The sequence below is a fragment of the Antechinus flavipes genome, chromosome 2 (assembly GCF_016432865.1).
Source record: "Antechinus flavipes isolate AdamAnt ecotype Samford, QLD, Australia chromosome 2, AdamAnt_v2, whole genome shotgun sequence".
In the NCBI taxonomy this organism is placed as follows: Eukaryota; Metazoa; Chordata; class Mammalia; order Dasyuromorphia; family Dasyuridae; genus Antechinus; species Antechinus flavipes.
Genome location: NC_067399.1, coordinates 335615887 through 335636363, shown reverse-complemented (window position 1 = coordinate 335636363; position 20477 = coordinate 335615887). Strand labels below are relative to the sequence as shown.

Below are 20477 nucleotides of genomic sequence, written 5' to 3'. Positions count from 1 at the left end.
TTGCCTGAGAATAAAAGCTGTGAACACTGAAGGGAGTGGCGTCTAAATTGTGAGCTACTGCTTACAGAGGAATGGGAATTCCAGAGAAGTGTATACTTTTCTAGGCTTCTTTCCAAAAGCCGTGATAAAGCATAACTCCAACAGATATCTGCAAGGGAAGGTCCTATTTAGAGCTTGTGAACTTTATGGTTGATCAGTCACTGGAAATTAGTATAGAGATCAGAGGGTCTAAACTTTAAGCTTGAAAAGACCTTGGAAAGTTTTTTTTATTATCTTAGAGGATTTAGTATAGTCAGTTAACAAGTATTTACTAAGCCCTTACTATATACAGCCAGGCACTTTATGCTAAGCAGATCCAAAAAAATATCTGTCCTCATTGTTGATCAATTGTGTTTAAGTTACATCTGACTTTTTGTGGCCCATTTTGGGGGTTTTCTTGGAAAAGATATTAGAGTGGTTTGCCATTTCTTTTTCCAACTTGTTTTTTTCACAGATGAGAAAACTGAGACCCACAGGATTAAGTGACTTGTACACATTAGAATCTGAGGCCAGATTTTAAACCCAGGCCTGGAATTCTATCCACTGGACCATCTAGCTGCTCTAATTGCTGTATCCAGGTAATTATATTCCAACGGGGAAGACAATACATAAAAGGGAACTAAAAATGGGACAGAGATATACTAGGACTTCCACAGGGATAAGGTGACCAAGTTCAGAGCATCTGAAGCAGAATTGGGAGAGAAATGAAGCATGATGGCTGCCCTAGGTCCCTTCCTCAATTCCTAGAAGAAATCACCAATGGGAAAAGGGGTACACATGGGCAAAGGAATATTCCAGGATGAGAAGATCACACATGGTGAAGGAATTTCTGGGAAGGCAATCAAGGCAAGGCAGTGAAGTTCAGAAATGAGAAAACTGAGACCCAAAGAAGAGTCTTGACTCACTCAGTAACAGAGAGTTAGAAGCAAAAGTAGGATTTGAACTCAGGCCTTTTGACCACATTCTACCACAATTGTTCAGTCATTTTCCCAGTCATGTCCAATTTTTTTATTTCTTGGCAAAAATACTGAAGTGGTTTGCTATTTCCTTCTCCAATTAATTTTACTGATGAGGAAATTGAGGCAATTGTGACCAAATGTGACCAAAATCATTGACCATTACAGGCAGGCTCTTCTTTAGATTTTACATAAAGTTTCCCTTATGACTGATCTGGAATGGGCAGTAACACCAAATTCTCTCAACCACACCCTGGATAGTGTGAGGTTGGAATGAGGCCAGATGTTATGATCTGGAAACACAATGAGTCACTGAAAATAAAAATCCTTCAAGCAGGCTTTGGTTGCAGTAAAAGTATCATTTTTTGTTTTTTAAAAATATATTTTTGTCATATATTTTTATTAAAGTTTTTTATTTTCAAAGCATATGCATAGATAGTTCCCAACTTCACCCTTGCAAAACCTTGTGTTCCAAATTTTTCTCTCCTTTCCTCCCACCCCTTCTCTAGATGGCAAGTAATCCAATATATGTTAAACCTGTGAAATTCTTCTGTACATATTTCCCCAATTATCATGCTGTACAAGAAAAATCAGATCAAAAAGGAAAAAATAAGAAAAAAAATGCAAGCAAAGAACAAAACAAACAAACAAAAAAGGAAAATATTGTGTTATGATCTACACTCAGTCCCCACAGTCCTTTCTCTGGGTTTAGATGGTTCTCCTCTTCACAAGACCATTGGAACTGGCCTGAATCACTTTGCTGTTGAAGAGAGCCATGTGCATTAGAATTGATCATCATATAGTATTGTTGTTGAAGTATATAATGATCTCCTGGTCCTGCTCATTTCACTCAGCATCAGTTCATGTAAGTCTCTCCAGGTCTCTCTGAAATCATGCTCTGGTCATTTCTTACGGAACAATAATATTCCATAGCATTCATATACCATAACTTATTCAGCCATTCTCTAACTTATGGGCATCTACTCAGTTTCCAGTTTCTTGCCAATACAAAAAGGACTGCTACAAACATTTTTGCACATGTAGATCCTTTTTCCTAAAAGTATCATTTTTAATAGAGAAATGGTTAAGCTATAGAAAACATGATAGAAAATCAGATTAATAGTGAAATACAATAACCACACACACACACGTAACACTAATTAATAGTAGGAATCTATGAGTGTTCAAAGGTATCTGAAGATGTTGCCACTCTTTCTCCTCCTAAACATCAGTTGCCCATTTAATTTCATTTTTCTATGCAGCAGAAGTAGGTATATATTAAAATTTCAGGGAAATTTCAGTTCCAAGATCTCATGCTCCTATTATACTTCCTTAATCTTTTGTCACTATCTGCCATGAAAAGGCAATGCCCTTATCCTTTATACCCACAAGAACAACTGAACAAAACTGCCATTTAATTAACAATATTTATGGAGCCCATGTTTTGGTCAGAAAACTCAGCTAGATGTCATAAGATAAAAATAACTGACAGTATTTATAACACATTTCAAATACTAGACATTGTGCCAATAAGTACTCTTATTATCCCTATTTTGTAATTGAAGAAACTGAGACAAATGGCAGGTTAAGTGATTTTTTTTCCCAAGGTCGTGCAACTAGTAAGTATCTGAGGCAGGATTTGAACTTAGGTCTTCTTGATCATAGGGCTAGTAGCATTCTATCCACTGTACCAAATTATTTTTCTCTTAAACTAGGAAATGAATAGAGAAGAAACAGTAGATTGTTCCCTCAAGGACCCTAAATAAGTGTCTAAATAGCAATGCTGACAACATGATGAGGTTTATGGGTAAAAGTATGGCTCTCTTTCTAGAATTTGAGATTTTCCTCTGAGAGTCAATTTATAGGTAATCTATTGCCTTTCTGATGCCCTTAGCTGTAAATGTCCAGTCTTCCTCTAATGTTCATTTATATACTTATCAGTTTGCATAATGTATCTCTAAGTAGAATTAATCAACAGGCAGTCATTACACTGTACCAAGCATTGTGCTAGGTACTGGGTAGATAGAGTACACTCCCTATTTGCAATGAGGGCAGCTAGGTGACAGTAAATATTAGCACTGGGCTTGGAATCAGGAAGATTTATCTTCATGAGTTCAAATCTAGTCTCAGAGACTTAATAGCCATGTGAACCTGGGCAAATCACTTAACCCTTTTTACCTCAGTTCCTCATTTGTAAAAATGAACTGGAGGAGGAAATAGCAAACCAATCCAATATCTTTGCAAGAAAACCCCAAATGGAGTGACAAAAAGCAAATCACAACTGAACAACAACAGCAAGAACATTCTCAAAGAGCTTATATTCCAGATAATGTGTACATATGTAAGTATATATAAAAGGCAACTTGTGTGGGATGGAGATAGGCACTAGTCCATGGGAGGAGACAGTGAAGAAAATCCTGATGTAGAATGTCCAAAATTGAATTTGAAAGGAAACTAGGGATTCTAAAAGGTGGACGTTTACATTCCAAGCATAGGAGACAGCTTGTACAAGGCACAGAGTTGTAACGTGGAAATTCCTAGTGTGTGGAGAGGAGTTATATGTAATACATCTGAAAGGATAAGTAGGAGCCAGGTTGTGAAGGTCTTTCTGTGTGTCAAACAGAAGGGATTGTATTTGATCCTAAATCCACTGTGGTTCATGGAGCTGAACATAAGCTTGAAGATAACCAGGGTTACGTTTTTTGTATTCACAGAACTAAGTTCAGTGCCTTATTCATAAAAGATAGTTAATTTATGCTTTGGGAGAGTTGGATTGGAATAAAGAGGAAAGTTTAGAAATGCTTTGGGGTTTTTCCGATGTTAGTTTTCATGCAGCTATACTTGAGCTTATGATGGAAAGTTACCATTCATGGGTTGTGTGAGTACATGGCATATGGGATGCCATGTAAGGAAACTTTGAAGGCCTAAAAGGCCTAGAGTTCAAAAGGAGCCTAAGGGAAGAACCCAGAAATTATATCAACTCCGACCCAAATGAAGTTTCTGCTAATTAAACCAGAAATATATGCAATATAATGAGAGCCCTCTAAGTTATTGTATTTTAATATTTCATTATTTCAATGGATTGTTGTTGTTATTTGTGCCTTTCAGTTGTGTCTGACTCTTCATGACTGCATTTGGGGCTTTCTTGGCAAAGATACCAAAGTGATTTGCCATTTCCTTCTCCAGCTCATTTTACAGATGAGGAAACTGAGGCAAACAGGGTTAAATGACTTGTCCAGGGTCACACAGTAGTAAGTTTCTGGGGCCAGATTTGAACTCAAGAAGATGAATCTTTTTGACTCCAGGTCCAGAACTCTTCTCTACCTCATCATCTAGATACCCAAAGGTGGGCAGTTGTCTAGCAACAATAGACTGACTAGAGATTGGAAGATAAATTCCTGATGATTTCAGTAAGCTAAAGATAATATTCAGTATTTTCAAGTGAAAAGTTCAGAATGAACTCTACAAACTCAGCCCTTATAGGAAGTGTTGAATGTATGGAAATTAATAAGAAAATTAATTTCACAGGTCCACCGGGAAAAACTATCGCAAAACCACCCATGCTCAGAAGCATGGATGTTTTTTCGCCATGATTATGGAAAAATGTTTTGGAAAAAGGTGAAATTCTTTATGTATCACTCCCCTTCATCCCCACCCTCCATATGCAAAATGAGGAAGAATTTCCTAAAGGCTGGGCTCATGTCAAAAGCCAAAAGAGAGGTACTCAAGCAAGAGAAGACGGGCCTCAGCAGGCATAAATGCCTTGGCACAATTAAGCTGGGAACACCTGGGGAAAAAAAAAAAACATGGGTGAGATTCATTCACCCTGTTTGCTTCAGTTCTCATCTATAGAATGAGCTGGAGAAGGAAATGGCAAATCATTCCAGTACTTTTGCCAGGAAAACCCCAAATGAGGTTACAGAGTCAGACCTGACTGAAATAACTGAACAACATAAAAATAATAACAGTTCACATTCATTAATTTGCCACCGTAAGCTAGCTTGTAATATCAGTAGTCTCAGTCAGTATGCTAAGTGATAAAATGGGTAGAGTACTAGATCTAGAGTCAGAAACATAGACATAGATCAGTTACATAACCTTTCTCGGCCTCCATAGTCTCATCTGTAAAATGGGGATAATAATAGCACCTACTTTGCAGGGATATTGTAAGGATAGAATGAGATAAATACTTTGCAAACCTTAAAGCATTATAAAAATGCCGGATATTATTGTTATTGTTATCAGTAGTTGGACTTGTTCTTATAAATAACAACATTTTATCTGTCTAATCAGTCACCTGGCTTGTTCCTTGAAGAGTAATTATGTTATTTACTAGATCTGATGCCAGACTGATCTGGGCAAATCCCTTAGCTGCTGGTGGATCTCTCTGAGGGTACAGGATCGCTACTGAATGGGTCAATCTGTTGAACAATCTGTTAAGTTTGTTCTTTAATAGGTAGCTATAGTCTTCACCACCTGCAGCTTCAGGTTTGACTAGGAATGGCTGTGTTTTTCATTTGATATGATACTGACTTCTTTTAGAAAAGGCAGAGACTCTAGGACTGGCAGAAAATTCTCTATTTGTCACCTATGTAAAACTTTCCTTCCCAGGGTCAGAAATTTTCCAGTGACTTGCAAAAATACTTGAAATTGAAATACTTGAAAAACACTTGACAATCATACATCATAAACATCAAAGGAAACATAAAAAACTTTCAAATAACATGGATAATTATTCTAGAGACTCAGTTAATCATTCCACAGTATCATTCATAGTAAATGGGACCAGAACAATATATGTAATAGACCTAATTCAATATAAAATACTAGGATTATAGGCACTACTGGATGTAATGGTGCATATATATATAATCCCAATTACCAACTTGGTGAAGGGTTTTTTAAAAAATTTTATTTTATTTAATAATAACTTAATATTGACAGAATCCATGCCAGGGTAATTTTTTACAACATTATCCCTTGCACTCGCTTCCGTTTCGATTTTTCCCCTCCCTCCCTCCATCCCCTCCCCTAGATGGCAAGCAGTCCTATATATCTTAGATTTGTTGCAGTATATCCTAGATACAATATATGTTTGCAGAACTGAACAGTTCTCTTGTTGCACAGGGAGAATTGGATTCAGAAGGTAAAAATAACTCGGGAAGAAAATCAAAAATGCAAATAGTTCGCATTCGTTTCCCAGTGTTCCTTCTTTGGGTGTAGCTGCTTCTGTCCATCATTTATCAATTGAAACTCAGTTAGGTCTCTTTGTCAAAGAAATCCACTTCCATCAGAATACATCCTCATACAGTATTGTTGTTGAAGTGTATAATGATCTCCTGGTTCTGCTCATTTCACTTAGCATCAGTTCATGTAGGTCTCTCAACTTGGTGAAGGTTAGTGGATCTCTTTGGCTTGTGAATTTTGAGCTGCAGTAAACTGAAGCTGATCAAGGGCTGAAACTAAGTCAGATACCAACATAGTGAGCCCTCAGTAGTGGGGGCCACTAGGTTGTTAAAGGAGTGAGTCAGTTCAGGTCAAAAAAAGAGCAGATCAGAACCATTATATAGAATTCCCAATCCCTATATTTTTGTCCACCTGCATTTTTTATTTTCTTCACAGGCTAATTGTACACTATTTCAGAGTCTGATTCTTTTTGTACAGCAAAATAACTGTTTGGACATGTATACTTATTTTGTATTTAATTTATACTTTAACATATTTAACATGTGTTGGTCAACCTGCCATCTGGGGGAGGGGGTGAGGGGAAGGAGGGGAAAAATTGGAACAAGAGGTATATATATATAAAAAGAGCAGATCCAAATGGGATTGCACCCTGATTGTGCCTGAGAAAAATAGGGAGACTCAGTCTTTAAAAACAAACAAAAAAGCATGTCTTGACAGTCTTTTTCAGTGATTAATGTCTAAATTTCATGAGTCATGTTTATCCGAAGTACATACGCATATTCATAACACATAAATAATCATGAATAGTAAAAAAAGAAAAAAATCAAATCTAACTCTAACAATGACAGGATAAATAGTCCTTAGACTAGTGCATACATAAAGAAGAAAACACATTGTTAATTAATAGATTAATAACATAATAGAATAATAAATTAATAAATAATAACTAATAAGCATAACATATGCACAAATAGTATACCATCAAAAAATTAAACAGAAGCATAAGCTAAACCATGCAGTACTTAATTTGTGTAATAGACATATCTCTTTGCATGCAAGGCAAACATTTTATAGCAATCCTTACTTAGTATTCTCATCTAGCTACATTATTTCTCTTGGTTGTTTTGTAATATCCTGAGTTATCAACCCACGGATTGAATGGTTCCTTTCTGCCTCTCTACCTGAATTAGTTAAAGGTTTGGCTGATTCTTATCCTCAAAATAGCTATGGGTTTATCTCCCTGAACATGAACTTGCTGAAGGTTAAGATATGAGCATCGTCATGTTCTATGGGTTGTCTCTCTAGCCCTAGAAATCTCTACAATTGAAGTTCTAGATAGGATGGATGTTTCATTTGGGTTCACTTTTGCCTCCCTATTCCTATCCAATTTGGAGTTCCACTCAGCTCAGGACAAAGAGGTTAGATGATGGTATACAATGTATCTGTCACTGGAAATGTCTCTTTCTGAGCCAATTTATAATTCAAATGGTTTTCATAAAATTAATTGTTGGTCTCTTCCATTCCTTCTGTTCTGCTCAAAAGAATCTAAATGAATCTACTAATAGATTCAATAGGTAGGTTGCAATGAATTGTCTTTAAATGGTCTCTGCTATTCTCTGAAGTGAAAGTGAAGGGTAGATTTCTTTCAATATATTTATGGAAGAAATGCACTGGTTGTAGTATTCACATTCTCTCCATCTTCTGAAACTCCAAAGCACACAGCTTAGTGAATAGACATGGTTTTTACCCATCCATTAACAAGTACAGTATAAAGTTACCTAGGTAGGTGACTCAGTGGATAAAGGGCTAGACCTGGAGTCAGGAAGGCCTGAGTTCAAATGTGGCTGCAGTTACTTCTGAATTGTGTGACCCTCACTAAATCTCAGTCTATCTCAGTTTCCTCATTTATAATATGGGCATAATAATAGCATTTACTTCCCAAGGTTGTTATGAGGAGCAAATGAAATTGTAACATACTTAGCACAGACCCTGACATATGGTAAGCATTATATAAATGTTGATTATTATTATAGTCATGGAGTTGTACACCTCAGCTAGAAATACCACATGTTGATTCAACTGAGTCTCTAGCTTCAGAATTTCTAGCATGTTTAATGGGCCAGGGTGGAAATATTCAGGCTGTGTGTCTCAGTGTGGACGGTCCCTCTCCAGTCATCCTGATCTCGATCTGGCTACTGGACCCAGATGGCTCTGGAGGAGAAAGTGAGACTGGTGACCTTGCAATCCAATTCCCTTGCATATCATGATATCACCACCCTGATGTCATGGTCCCTTTTGAGAACAAAGGACAAACAACAACTCTGGGTGGATGGTACAGTGTAATTCAAAACTTTTGGATACCTGCCAAGAATAGCATTTCTTTGCTCTCAATGTGCCCCATATAAGTGCTATAATAGTGCTACATTTGGCTCTACTGACGAGGTTTTTGTATAGTCAGTGAACAATAACAGCAGTGAGATATTCAATCAGTCAAAGTCTCTGCCTTGATCAAAATGGATATTTGGTAGGGAATCCACACACCAAGCAATATTTCTTCAGTACCACCTTGGCAATGGTAGGTATTTCCTAGTTCCTAGTTGGGTGTGCTCGTGTAGACATAGTGAAAGGATCAATTGTCCCTAAGATATAACTTCTGTTCTTACTATACCATGTAATAAAATCGGTAGAACTCTAGACCTGACGTGAAAAAAACTTAATTTGAATTTTGCCTGAGATGGACCCTAACAAATCACATCCTCTCCCTGTGCCCCAGTTATCTATAAAATGGAGAAAATAATAACATCTGCCTCACAAAGCTGATATACGTTAACATATGAAAAACAGTTTGCAAACCTTAAAGCTACACATAAAAAGTTCTGTAAATGCTAACTATATACCAGCTGTCTTCTTCAGAAATAATCAATGCAGACAAGTTTCAAAGGTTGGCTAAATGCTCATATTCTCTAAATGTGCAGCACAAGTTGATAGTGTTTTTCTTTGTATATATCTAGCACATCTCCTACTTTTTAATCCTCATGAGTATGCTTGCCATAGCCATTTCAAGAATATGGTATTTTTATGATAAAGTTCTTAAAAGAAATGCTTTATAGCATTTTGCTCTATTGAATCAAGCACTTTATTTAAAAATATTTCTTTTTTCAATTATATGTGTATAGTTCACAACTCCACCAACAGTGCATTAGTGTCCCAATTTTCTCACATCCTCTCCCCGCATCCTCCCACAGCTGTCATATAAGTCAATCTGATAGGTGTGAATGGAGCCTCAGTTGTTTTAATTTGCATTTCTCTAATCAATTATGATTTAGAAAAAAATTATGTGACTATAGTTGGCTTTGATTTCTTCATCTGAAAACTACTATTCCTAGCCTTTGGCCATTTATCAATTTGAGAATGACATATTCATACAAATTTGACTCAGTTCTTCATATATTTAAGAAATAAAGCCTTTATGAAAGAAACTTGCTGTAAATTTTCCCCTACCTAATAGTATTTTGGTTTTTTCCAATTACATGCAAAGATTGCTTTCAACATTCATTTTTTAAAAGATTTTGATTTCCAAATTTTCTCCCTCCCTCTTTCCCCCTTCCCCAAGACAACAAGCAATCTGATATAGATTATACATGCACAATCATGTTGAACATATCTCCATGTGAATCATGTTGTGAAAGAAGAATCTGAACAAACAGGAAAAGCCACACACACAAAAGGCAAAAATAGGATGCTTCGAGATTCTGCAGTTCTCTCTGCATGCAGATGGCATTTTCCATCACATGTCTTTTGGAATTTTCTTGGATCATTGTATAGCAGAGAAGAGCTATGTCTATCATAGTTGATCACTGTATAATGTTATTATATAGTGTCCTCCTGGTTCTGCTTATTTCACTTGACATCAGTACATGGAAATTTTCCTAAGTTTTCCTGAGGCCCATGTGCTCATCATTTTTTCTAGTACAATAATATTCCATTTTATTCATATACCACAACCTGTTCAGCCATTCCACAATTGATGGGCATTATCCAATATGTTTTTCCATAGTTATGATTATTAACTGTGTATTTCCCTCCATCTTATTTTTCTCTTGTTTCTATCTTTCTCTCCTTTTACCATGAACCTTTTCAAAAGTATTTTGCTTCTGATCACTGCTTCTTCCAATTTGTGTTCCCTTCTATCAATCTCCCCTTTCTTTTATCCTTTTCCCCTCCCACTTCTCCATAAAGATAAGATGTTTATACCTAACTAAGTGTGAATGTTATATCTTCTTTGAGCCAATCCCAATAGAGTTCTTTTCTGTTCTTCCTCTCTATTGTAAAAGCTTTTTCATGTCTCTTTTATGTGAGATAATTTATCCCTTTCTACCTCTCTCTTATCCCTTAATTTTATTTTTTTAGATATCATGTCATTATAGTCAACTCACTCCTGTGCCCTCTATGTATAGTCCTTCTAACTGCTCTAATAATGATGAAGTTCTTAGGAGTTTTAAGTATCTTTCCATGTAGGAATATAAACAGCTTAATTTTATTGAATCACTTATGAGTTCTCTGTCCTGTTACCTTTTTATGCTTTCTCTTGAGTCTTATATTTAAAAGTCAAATTTTCTATTAAGCCTTGAACTTTTCATCAGGAATGTTTGAAAAAGAGCTATCTCATTATATATTCATTTTTTCCTCTGAAGAATTATTCAGTTTTGCTGGGTAGGTGATTCCTGATTGTAATCTTAACTCCTTTGCTCTCTGGCTCCACAGTATTAGAATTGTTCTTTTCTGTCTGCTTGAAATATTTTCTCCTTCATTTGAGAATTTTGCAATTTGACTAGAATATTCCTAGGAGTTTTTATTTTGGGATCTCTTTCAGATGGTGGTCAGTATATTCTTTCAATTTCTATTTTGTCCTCTGGTTCTAAGATATCAGGACAGTTTTCCTTGATATTTCTTGAAAGATGATATCTAGGCTTTTTTTTTTTTTTTTGTAATCATAACTTTCAAGTCTGATCTATTTTCCATATCGGTTTTTTTCCAATGACATATTTTTCTCTATTTTTATTATTTTTATTTATTTTATTCTTTTTGATGCCTTATTATGTCATTAGCTTCCATTTGTTCAATTCTAATTTTTAGGAGTTTTTTCAGGGAATTTTTGTATTTATTCCATTTGGCTAGTTCTGCTTTTTAAAGGAGTTCTTCTCTTGATTGGATTTTTTTTTTTGCCCCTTTGACCATTTGGCCTATTTTGTTTTTTAAGACGTTATTTTCTTTAGTATTTTTTGTGTGTCTCCTTTATTAAGCTGTTGACTTTTTTCATGATTATCTTACTTCACTTTCATTTCTTTCCCCAATTTTTTCTCTACTTCTCTTATTTGATTTTTAAATTCCTTTTTCATTTTTTCTAAAAATTCTTTTGAGACCTAAGACTAGTTCACTTTTTTCTTCTTTGAGTCTTTGGATATAGCAGTTTTGACTTTGTTGCCTTTTTCTGAATTTGTGTTTTCATCTTCCCTGTGACCTTAGTGACTTTCTGTGATCAGGTTTTTATTGTTGTTGTTGTTTGCTCATTTTCCAGTCTATTTCTTGATTTTTAACTTTATGTTAAAGGTAGATTCTGCTCCTAGTGGGGAGGGGCACTGTCCCAAGCTTCAGGTTTTTCTGTTACTATGTTCAGAGTTAGTTCTGGGAGTCTGTAAGTTTTTAGTTCTTTGAAGGTGGTATGATCTAAAAAGAGGTGTGGTCACTGCTCTTCTGGCTTGTGCTGGGGTCTGTGAGTGATCACAAGCACTTTTTTTCTACCCTGAAACAGTGACCATGCTTCCTGTGCCTGCTAATACTGCTCTTTGCCCTGGAACTGTGACCTAAGAATATTACATATGGACAATGCAACAGAGTTCCTGTACCGAGTGCCAGCAAAGGGTCCTTTATAATCTCTTTCTGATCAGTTATCTGACTACTTTACCATCTGTGAGCTGAGGGCTTTGGAAACTATAGCTACTGCTGTCAAGTTTCCCCCAAGGTCTGCTGCTGGCATGCCAGGACCTAGCCTGAGCTGGACTGTTCTCATTCTTTCCCCCAGCGAGACAGACTTTTCCTGCTGACCTTCTAAGTTGCCTTTGTCTGCAAAGTTATTTCAATCTATCTTTTTTGTTGGTTCTGATGCTCCAGAACTCGTTTTGAGATGTTAATTTAAAGTTATTCAGAAGTGAATTTTAGAGAATTTACGTGACTTTATTCTGTCATTTTGGCTCTTATTAAATCAATAAACGGTAAGGACAATGGGATCTTGTACTCTCTGGACATTCAATCATGTGACTAAAAATTAGCTTGTTGTAAAATATCACTTGCAAAAGTATGCCTCTCCATTTCTTACATTTTGCCAAAAAATCTCTTGATATGTGTGTAGATTATTCTCATAAACATTTTGTAACTATGGGAAAGGAGGCAGGTGAGTCAGTAATTACTGATTATTTTAAATAATCTTTTTGAAGTAGTAATAATGTATAGGACTTTTCTTCCAAAACATTTTATATCTTTCCCTCTTTTGTTGTTAACGTTCTTTTTTCCCCCAATAAATCTGTTCTTTGTTGATGTTTTGTGAGTACTTTTTCTTGAATAGGGAAAAGGCTAGCAGAGAACAAGGACCTTAGAAAGATATGAGCCAAATTTTGATATTCTTAGATCCTAAAACTTTGATAGATCCTAAGTCAATAGTATGCTATTATTGAAAAGCCACAAAGGTTGATCCCAATCTGTGAGAGATTGAACTTCAGATTCTGGTGCATAAGTTACACTGGTATGAAGCCAATCTAAGGATGCCAGTAACCAGATCTTAACTTTTAGCTATGACTGAGAGATTTTTAAAATAACTTATAAGTGCTATGAATATACTTTATAATTTGTTTCTCATCAAGCGTTAAGATATTTTGGTCCAATGGAATCAGAGTACTGCTTGACCTTTTGTTACCTCAAAGATAGCTTTGTATATATACTTATTGCACAATAGCAAAACAATTTATTATATCAAAGCATCAGCAGTGTGCAAAAGGAAAATATTTAGCAGATTCTTTTTTTCTCCAGTAATTTCTGCAACATTCTCTTATGCATTCTGGCTATGTTTGAACCCAGTCTTTTCTAAGTCCAGTCTTCACTTGAAATGAAACAAGCTATATATTTCCCATGAGGACTAGGCAAGTTAGAAATGGACAGTTGTATGAATGACATTTTGAGACTAATGATATTTTGACATAAATTCTAGTTACTTCTGCATGGATATAAAAAAATCAAAGTGTTGAGTAAACCATTCAGTAGCTCTTTGTAAAGATTGAACAATAATATCTGCTTTCAAATCTGTTTTCCTGTTTGTTTTTATAAACAAATTATATTAACACTTGAACTTTATCCTCTGTTGTGTTCTCACTGGCTTGAAAAATCCTGAGGACTAGAGCTCTAGCTTCCTTTCCTTGGGCATAGATTAAGCCAATATTGTTTGTGTTACTTGCTGCTATTAGAGACCATGTGTTTGTGCCAATGAGAACAGTTTTGAGTTCACTTGTTCTTGGCCTCTCAGCCTCCAAGGTAAATATGACCAGTAACAGTAATCTTGGCCTTTTATGCAGCACAAACTGAATGTGCTAACTGCAAATATTAGGAGGGGTTTATTTATGTAGCATTATTCATCAGGTTTAAAGAACACTCAGACTTCTTTTTATATAAAGAAACATCAGAGAGGGATTAAATACAGACCAACTGGAAGTTTTATTGTTTGTTTCCACTCTGAGGGAATTCATATCTTTCTAAGGACCCTGTTCCTTTTAGCTTTTTTCCATGCAATCAGAAGGAATCACAAAACATGAACAAAAAATAAATTCATTAAAACAACAGTAATAAGAAAAGAGGAAAAGAGATCAAATTTTTTTTGGGGAAAAGTCATGTATTGCTACTCCAAAAAAGTGATCAATTAAATTCACCTGAATATTTCAAAGCACTAACAAAATTCAGACACAGCTGGATTTGATGTGCTTGTAACCTTACCCCTTAGAATTCTCTTTCTTTCATGTGTTTTAGCTATTTAAGGGAAAGAGATCTACACTTAGAAGTCAAAAACTCTGGGTTTGAATTTCAGCTCTGTCCTTCATTGCTGTGTGACATTTAAAAACTCAGTTAACTTTTCTGAGGTTTCATTTTTTTATCTGTAAAATCGGGATAATAATATTTTATACCAGCTCTCTGAATGGATTTGCCATAGAGATAGAGCTTTACACATAAATGGTTGTATTGTTTGTCTCTGAAGTTTCTCTTCATTGATGATGTGACTTTAGAAGGAACATTCTGCTCTGAAACTTTTACCAGAAAGTGTCTATTGGACAATATAGTCAAATCTGACACCTGTTGCTGTTCAGCTATAGCAGTCAAGCTTTTTAAAGTTGGAAATACAAATTCCAATTGGTTTATTATTAACAAAATACTTTGCTCAAGGCAGTTTATAAATCAGTGTTGTTGAGTTATTTCAGTCATGTCTAATTCTGTGTGACCCCATTTGGGGTTTTTGTGACAAAGATTCTAGAGTGGTTTGCCATTTTCTTTTGCAGATGAGGAAACTGAGGCAAACAGGATTAAGTGGCTTGCCCTGAGTCATGCAGCTAGTAAGTATCTGAGACCACATTTGAAGTCAGGTCTTCCAAATTCCAAGCCTGGTACTTTATCCACTGAACTATTTAACTGCCCTTGGATCATATCTGGGTTGAAAAGGAATATAGAGATCAAATGGTCTAACCCATTCATTTTACAAATGAGTAATAGGGCATCCAGGGAGGGGCCCAAAATCATATAAGTATGATATAGTGAAGCCAGGATTAAAATCCGAATACTTTGAACTCCAGCTCTAGCACTGTATCCATTGTACCACACTTCCCTTTCAATTTTTATCTCACGGAATGGATATAAATATCCTTGGTTAAGAACAAGGGCTCTTGTCCCAATAGACTTGGGATGCAAAGAGCCTTCAGCAACCAGAGAACTATGGAGACTGAATGTTGATCAAAGCAGAGTATTTTCACCTTTTGTGCTATTGTTATTTATTTGCTTTTTTCCTCTTTTGATCTGATTTTTTCTCATGCAGCATGACAATATGGAAATATGTTTAGAAGAACTACACACCTACATCAAATTGTTTGTTCTCTGGGGAGGGGGAGGAGAAGAAGGAGAAAAATTTTGAACACAAGGTTTTGCAAAGGTGAATGCTAAAAACTGTTTGCATGTATTTGGAAAAAATAAAATACTATCTTAAAAATTAAAAAAACTAAAAAATATTAAATTGCACTTAGTAAAAAAGAAAAAGAACAAGGGCTCTTAACCTGGGATCCATGGACCCTCAAAGGATTCGTATACACATTTAAGAGCTCTATTAATTTACATTAGAAAAAAAATCACATTTTATCTTTACTAACTTCGAACTGAAATTTAGGATTTTCTTCAATTATTTTAAAACATGATTCTGAGAAGGGGTCATTAAGCTTCCCCAGACTGTGAAAGGAGTCTATGACAAAGGTCATGAACTTCTAGTGTAGATGTAAGGATGCTTATTTAGAGATGTATCTACTGCCTTGGATGATAAGGAAGTCAGAAGCCTTAGATGTGATCAGAGGAGCACTGAATTTGCAATTAGTTTCACCTTGTTTCTCTAGTAATTTAAGCATTCTGACTATACTGGCTATATGAAATGTTTGAACCCAGTCTTTTCTAAGTCCAGTCTTCACTTGAAATGAAACCTCTTTAAGATGAAGATTAAAGAAAAAGTCAACAAGAATGTATTAAGTACCTACTATGTGCTAAGCTTGTTGGTTATCCTTGACTTGGTTTAAGCCTGTCTGACAAGACGATTTTACTAGAACAGTGAGGATGTCTATTCCAAGCAGTGGAAGACTTCCCCTGGAGAAATGGGAGGATGAGAACAGTTTTGTTCCATCACCCATAAAGAAGGTTGAAGCAGATGTCATGGAGCAATTAGAGCTTGATCAGGCATCAAAGATACTGAGGTCATCCACTGCACCCCAGCCATCGCCAGTTATTTTAACTTTTATCTTATCACTAGATTTCAATGACTCTGGAAAAGAAAATGAGGTTGCCGACTCTGCAGAGCTCTGTCTCATTTAAATCCAGTTTGTTCTCAAATCCTTACCTCAAGAAGCTCCTGATCTAAACTAAATGGAACTAGATAAATTGCCAAAGTCCCTTTCGGGTTTAAAATCTTTTAATACTCTAAGACTATTTGTGTTCTTATCCATTAAGTCATTCTGCAGTGTATGTATAATGAAGGGCAATTATATTAGGAGATGGAGTCAGAAGATCTAGGCTGAAATCCCTGCTACTGACTGCTAGCTGTGTGATGTCAACAAATTATTTACACTCTCTGGATCTCGGCTTTCTCATCTCTGAAATGAACTGGATGGCCTCTGAGGTTCCTTTTACTGCTAAATCTGTGACCATGTTTAAATTCACCTGAGGATTTATTTCAAGGCACTAAGGAAACCTTATTCTGACACAAAAAGGTGAAGCTTCATAAATTGAATAGGGTAAATTATGAAATTTTACAACAGGACAATAAAATTTATATGGCTTTCATTGACATAATAAAAAGAAATTTTTGAGTTTTGTTGCCTTCTTTATCCCCATAATTTCCTATAAAGTGATATCAAGGTGCAATAAGGCGTTAACAGAGCCAGAAAATGAAGTACACTCTGATTAACATTTGAAATGAGTAATCATTTATAAATGGATCACAAATGTAAAACTTATATTACCATCTTCCTAGATAAACACACCTGACTAATAAACTAGGGGCAATAAATAGCACAGATAATCTCTAAACTCCTTTATAATTTGCTTTGAAATATAATACCTATTCAGCAGCATATTACCTCCTCAATTGTATTTTTTGCTTGCTAATTATAATACTGAATATGGCTGGCATTTTCAGAGTGCACACCAACTGCTTATGAAGGTAGGTGGCCCAAGGAAGTCTGGAAGGCGGGCTTTGTTTAAAAAAAAAAAAGTAGATGATCCTTGAATATGATGTTGGGAAAGAGCATTGGACTAGAGGAGCTTGGCACATAGTATCAAGCTATGTAAATGCTTGTTCCTTTCACCCCTTCTTTTCCCTTTTAAACAAACAAACCAGAAATCCCAGAATGCAAGTTTCTCTTCTTTCAAACTGTCACCCATTATTCCCTTTCTCCAACAAGATGATCATGTGATGATAATAGTAACTAACATTTGTAAAATACACTGTGTAAGCAATTTAAAAATATCATCTTATGATTCTCACAACAGTCCTAGGAAATTGTTATGGTTATGGTTGTGCTTATTGTTGTTGTTTTTTATGACTCCATGGACCATATTACACTAATATAGTTTGGGGAGGTTTTTTTTGTTTTTTGTTTTTTTTTTTTTTGGCAAAGATTACCAATTCTTTCTCCAGTAGTTTAAGGCAAATGTGCATGATCAAGTAACTTACCCAGGATCAATTAGCAAAACATCTAAGGCCAGATTTAAATTCAGATTTTTCCAACTCTAGGGTCAGTGCTCTATCCAACTAGCAGTCAAGAAGCACTAAATAATTAATGTCCACCAGTATGGGGGGGGGGGGAGGAAGAGGGGAGGGGAGGGGAGTCTTACCTAAATAGGCTTTGAGCTGAGGGTCTCAAGTTTTGCCTCTAGGTGACAAGCCCACTTGTATTTTGTACCTGAGTAACATTTAATTGGCATTACTTAACACAAAGAACATAATAGTTCTCACTTTGCAACAAGGCTGAATTTTGAACAGCTCACCACAGAGATTTGTGTGATTGCAAACTTTTCTAGAACTAAGAGAATGTGAAAGGGAATGCTAACATCAACAGTCAATACTCAGCATGAACAACTAAGGAATCAGAAAAGACTTCCCATAAAAGGCAACACAAGAACTGAGCACTGAAGAAATAGATTCTGACAGATGGTATTGAGCAAAGAGTGTATCCCCAGTATCCCAAGGACCAGCCTGAGGCAAAAGTGATGAGTTCAGGAATTAACTAATAGGCCAGATTTGACTGGAAGATCTATTTGTATAAAGGGCAGTCTATTAATTAACTATTTAATCAATATGAATTTATTAATCACATACCAGGAAATGTACCAAGCACCAATACAAAATGAAGCTCTATCAAATAGCTTTTGTTTTGCTGGTGGCAATGAACATGTTCACAGACTAGTAAAGAAGTTATAGACAAAATAATTACAAAGGACTTTCTCTGAGGGTGGGAAGGACTCTCCCAATTGCAGTAGTATGGAAAGAGTCTGTCTCTGTGTGGCATTTAAGTTGATCCTTAAAGAGAGGTACGAGTTCCAAGAGCTGGAGGTTGGGGGAAAAACCTTGTAGGAACAGGAGACAGCCTGGACATCGGCAAAAGGGTGGACACGAAATATTTTGTGTGAGAAAAAACAGATAGGCCAAATTGACTGGAACACAAAGTACATGAAAGGGATTAATGTTTAAGAAAAAGCCTGGTTAAATTAGAGACTTTGTCTTTGTCACTTTTCTTTAGTTTTCTTTCTTTGCTGAGACAATTGGGATTAAGTGACTTGCCCCAGAATCACAGTTAGGTGTCTGTTAAGTGTCTGGGACCATATTTGAACTCAGGTCCTCCTGACTTCAGGGCTGGTGCTCTGTCCACTGCACCATGTAGCTGCTCTTCTTCTTAAGTTTTCAAAAGGGACCAATGACCTTATGGGTGATGTCTTGACTTGAGAGTCAATTGGATTTAAGTGAGGGAGACAATGTTATTCAAAGTCATCAAAATCCAGAGAGATAGAACAAAAATCAGAACGACTGAAAATGGTCCAGGATGCAGTGGAGGAGCTTAGTGTCTTCAACACCTGGCCATACTCCAAGTGCTCCATAGCACATCTGCTTCAGCCATCTTTATGGCTATTGGAACAAATTGTTCTCATCTTCCCATCTCCCAGGTGATGTTTTCACATGCTTGAGTAGACATCCCTCCAAATCACTGATGAGTTTGAGTCCTGTCAGTTACAGTCACATCCAATAAAACTGTCTTGACAAAAGGGCTAAACTAGGTTAAGTATATTTTGTCCTAGAGACAACAGGCAGATCTTAGAACTTTGGTAGTAAGGACCTCTGTTATAGAAATCTAATGTTGGCAAAGATGTGAAAGATGAGATTAGACTTGAGTAGGAAGAAGCTTGAAGAAGGCAGACTAATTAGGAGTTTAGACAGATTCATCTTGGTAAGCGTGATAAAAGGCTGATTTAGGGCAGTGGCCTATCAGTAGAAAGAAAAGGCTAGAGATGATATCTTCTCCATTTTCTACCTGTAGATCTTGATTTGATTCCTTGGGACATCTTGCCTCTCCCCCAAGATAAGCTGATCACCAGAAATCTTACCCGATGCAGATGAACATTTCACTTGCTTCTTCCCACTAATGGGAGGATTGGAGAATGGAACCCAAAACTCCTCCCAAAGCCTTCCTTTATAGAAAGGGTTAAAAGACTTTTCAGATTTACTCTCCATTTTCTTTCTTTGGCTCTGCTTAATTTTGACTCCACAGAACATCATACTCAGAGATGCTCATGTCAAAAATTTAATAATCAGTTCTCCTACTCCTGGGATGGGAGAAAAGTGAAATCAAAGATGCCTCTGAAGTTGCAAAACTCTACAGGGATAGGAAAGAGGGGTAGTATTGAAGCAAAAAATAATGAGCTGTGTTTTGGACAGGCAGAGTTTAAGATGTCTCAGGATGATGGCATAGTGTATAGAGAGCTCTAAGCTGCAGTCAATAATGACTGAGTTCAAATCCAGCATCAGAGACTTTCTAGTTATGTGATCCTGAGCAAGTCATTTAACCCTTGTTTGTCTCAGTTTCCTCATCTGTAAAATGGGGATAATAGCCTACTTTTCAGTGTTGTTTTGGGGATCAACTGAGATGTTTGTTAAAAAAAACATTTAGGCACAGCATCTAGCACATAGTGAGTATTATATAAATGTTCATTTTCCTCCCCCTTTCCTTTCTTGATAGGATATCCAGTAATGTCAAATAAGATTTGGAAAATAAATAGGAGCCAGATAATGAGTAGCTTTAAATATCAATGAGAATTTAGTTATTTTAACATGATATGCAAATATAATCATATTCTGAATAGTTTAAGACAGCTGTTAAGCAACATTGTGGTTTTCTTTCTGTAGATGAATCAATTGACATTTCCCTATAAAATCTATTTTCCATTCCATTGACATTT

General features: G+C 36.1%; 1 long non-coding RNA gene across 3 annotated transcripts in view; it reads left to right on the top strand.

The window, feature by feature from the left end:
• The first annotated feature begins 501 nt into the window (after positions 1 to 501).
• LOC127549623 (uncharacterized) overlaps positions 502 to 20477 on the top strand; it is a 40642-nt gene continuing 20666 nt past the window's right edge. Inside the window, exons 1-2 of one of the 3 annotated variants that reach the window (XR_007950676.1) lie at positions 502 to 617; positions 14777 to 14830. This is a non-coding gene — a long non-coding RNA (uncharacterized LOC127549623). Of the gene's footprint in view, positions 618 to 3153; positions 3337 to 14776; positions 14831 to 20477 lie in introns of those variants that run through there. The other 2 variants (XR_007950675.1, XR_007950674.1) reach the window with 2 other exon arrangements.